Source organism: Crocuta crocuta, unplaced genomic scaffold (genome assembly GCF_008692635.1).
Source record: "Crocuta crocuta isolate KB4526 unplaced genomic scaffold, BGI_CrCroc_1.0 scaffold35, whole genome shotgun sequence".
NCBI classification, from domain to species: domain Eukaryota; kingdom Metazoa; phylum Chordata; class Mammalia; order Carnivora; family Hyaenidae; genus Crocuta; species Crocuta crocuta.
In genome coordinates this window covers 8,511,613-8,514,930 of record NW_027530625.1, presented here as the reverse complement: position 1 = coordinate 8,514,930, position 3,318 = coordinate 8,511,613, and the positions used below count along the sequence as shown (strand labels likewise).

General features: G+C 53.6%; 1 protein-coding gene across 1 annotated transcript in view; it reads right to left on the bottom strand.

Moving 5' to 3' along the window:
- The window catches only part of CFAP77 (cilia and flagella associated protein 77), a 130,961-nt gene that overhangs the window by 25,425 nt on the left and 102,218 nt on the right, over positions 1-3,318 (bottom strand). The window lies entirely within an intron of this gene.

Below are 3,318 nucleotides of genomic sequence, written 5' to 3'. Positions count from 1 at the left end.
GCCCGATGCGGGGCTCAAACCCACACTGCGAGATCATGACCTGAGCCGAAGTCGGATGCTCTACCGACTGAGACACCCAGGCGCCCCTCTTTTTTTTTTTTTAATTGAAGTCCAGTTGACAACACAGACATGTGACAGGTGCATACGTGGTGTCGGCCACGAGCATAGCTTCCATCTGGGACCACACAACACTATCACAGTAGCACTGGCCATGTCCCCTGTGCTGTCTCTTTTCTCTGTGACTCACTCGTCTCGTAAGTGGAAGCCAGTGTCTCTCACTCTCCTTAAATAGGCCCTCCAACATGTAGAAATTTCTGGGTCCGCAGAATCCGTACGTGCTCTGGGGGCCACCGGCGCCTGCCTCAGCAGATCCGCAGCTGTGATGTGCGGCCAGCAGACAATAGAAGCAGAGCCGAATGTTGCCGGAGATGCCACCATCCCACCGAACCCCTTTTATGGCGTATTTTGTCAACCATTAGTATTAATTTTATTGGACGTTTCAGTGGATAAGTTAGAAGCCCATCGGATCAGCTGCCTTCTCCGCCTTCTAGAACAGTTTTGAAAGTATCTGCAAACCAAAGCAAGGGAGGCTGTCCAGCCAGGAGTTACCGAGCCAGCCTTCAGGATCAGAGGGATACAGAATCGGAAGGATGCATTGCACCTTTGTAAATGGAAATGGGTCAGGGCGCCTGGGGGTGCTCAGTCGGTTAAGCGTCCGACTTCAGCTCAGGTCATGATCTCACGGTTCGTGGGTTTGAGCCCCGCGTCGGGCTCTGTGCTGACAGCTCAGAGCCTGGAACCTGCTTCGGATTCTGTGTCTCCCTCTCTCTCTGCCCTTCCCCTGCTCATGCTCTGTCTCTCTCTCTCAGAAATAAATAAAACATTAAAAAAAGTTTTTTAAAAAATGGGAATGGGTCTCTCCATGGGAAATGATGCCGGCCAGATAGGGTTAGTTGTAGAATTTGCTGAGTTTAGCTTTGAGGAGTGGGGCCCGAGGTGATTACCTGCTACACGGAAGCTGTTGCTGAGAATTTCGTTGGAGGCCACCACCATCAAAAACCCAGGACACCCGTAGGTGATGGAGAGACAGGCTTCCCCTCAGATGGTGGCAACGTGACCTTGCCGGCCAGCCATCTTATCCGCCCACCCCAACACATGCTCCTTCACCCCCTGCAGCAGCCCCAGGGCTCGTGGGTCTGGGTGTTCACACCCAGCTGTTAGACGACACACGGCCACAGAGATTCTTAGAGCGGGAAGAGGGCCCTGGGTGCCGCAAGTGTTTTCTGAGCGCCTTCTACGCAGCAGGCACAACAAGGCGGGCCCTCATCCAATCGGACCGTGTTTTTGCCCCATGAGGGAAGCGAGACCCTCCAGCTAAGTGGTGGCTCACCCCCGGAGCACCCCAGTTCCCGACCAGCAGTTGGGGTGGAGCCGCTCACAGTAGTGGGGCGCTCTGCTGACCACGGCGGCGCGCCGGCCACAGGTGGTCTCTGGAGTCAGGGATGTGTCCCCGGGAGCCTGGCTTCGCGGCAACTCGGAGTTGCCGCGAAATTGCCGCTAATTAAAACGCACGACCAAATTGGCGCCATAAAGCAGTTTGTAATGGCAGCGCTCCCTCTGAAACTGGTCGTTACCGTCGTAAGTTGACTCTTTTCTTGAGCCATTAACGAATAAACTAGTCATGGGCCGCTTTTAAAATGTTATTACGGTGTTCTGCTTCTTAATGAGCTGGCGTCTCTGCTCTGCGGAGGACAAGAAGAGCGGGAGGGGCCCTGGCGGCCTGTCGCGGGCCCGGGGGGACCTGGGCCTGTCCGGAAGGTACCAGAATCCTTGGTAAGACTCTTCCACTCTCCAGTTTGGTTCTGGAACATCTTTGCCCTGTTGCCCATTACTGCCTTTCCCATAAACAGTAAGAGCAGGACCTTGCCATCAAGAAGAGCCGACAGTCGGTTTAGCATCCAACTTCCGCTCAGGTCATGATCTTTTGGTTCATGAGTTCGAGCCCCGCGTCGGGCTCTGTGCTGACAGCTAGCTCAGAGCCTGGAGCCTGCTTCAGATTCTGTGTCTCCCTCTCTCTCTGACCCTTTCCCCTTGTGCTCTGTCTCCCTCTGTCTCTCAAAAATGAATACACATTAAAACAAAATTTAAGGGGCGCATGGGTGGCTTAGTCGGTTAAGTATCTGACTTCAGCTCAGGTCATGATCTTGTGGTTGGTGAGTTCAAGCCCCGCGTCAGGCTCGGAGCCTGGAGCTGCTTCAGAATCTGTCTCCGTCTCTCTCTGCCTCTCCCCCACTCATGAGCTATCTCGCTCTCTCTCTCAAAAATAAATAAACATTAAAAAAAATTTTTTTAATAAAAAAATAAAAAGAGCTGAGGCTCTGGAGCTGGGGTTGGACACACCCAAGTCCGGGCCTGGCTCTCAATCCCTTGGAACCCAAGTTTCCCCACACAGAGATTCCAGCCCCACGGGCTGCTCAGGAGAGAGAACACAGGCCCACAGGTGAGCTCAGCCCGGCTGTCTGCCCTGAGCCCGGCCTGGGGACTGCACTGGCCATGTTGCCGCTAACACCCAGAGACACTAAGATCGTGTTTCTAATGAAATCTGTGTGGCGCTGCGTGAACGTCAGCCTGGAATGACTGCAGTGCACACCATCAGCAACCGGCCACGTTAGGACATGGTTCTGTCCTCAGCTTCAGTTTCCCTGCACGGGCACCGCCTCCCTGAGGCTCAATTTCCACATCCAGGAAGGAGGAACGACACGTACATCAGGGCTTTTGTCAAACTTCAATGAAATGAGGTATGTGATGTACAGGAAGGGTCTAGCATGTGGCCTATTCATTAGTTTAATTTGAAATAAACTATTCCTTTTCTTAAAAAAAATTTATGTATTTATGTAAGTAACCCCTACACCAACGTGGGAATCGAACTCACAACCCTGAGATCAAGAGTCGCACGCTTTTCCCACTGACCCAGCCAGGCGCCCCGGAAGTGTATTCCTAAAGTATAAAATACTGTGTTCTTTATCCGATCCTGCCTTATGAGCCTTTTCTTTACAGGTAGCACAGGGCACACGTCTGTGGTCAGGTCAGATACGTTTGAGACCAGATCTCCGGATGTGCAAAGCCGTGTGGAGGTTTGCTGGAAGGTTGTTCCCCCGGCTGGGAGTCAGGAGACCCGGCTCTGCTCCTGCCTCAGAGGCACGCAGGGCCCGGGGCCAGAACCTTCCACTCTCCAGGCTTCAGTAGGGCTTGGGCGTGATCGTCACCCTGTAGCAAAGGGCACCAGGCAGCTTGGCCCCACCCCACCCCCCTCCACCC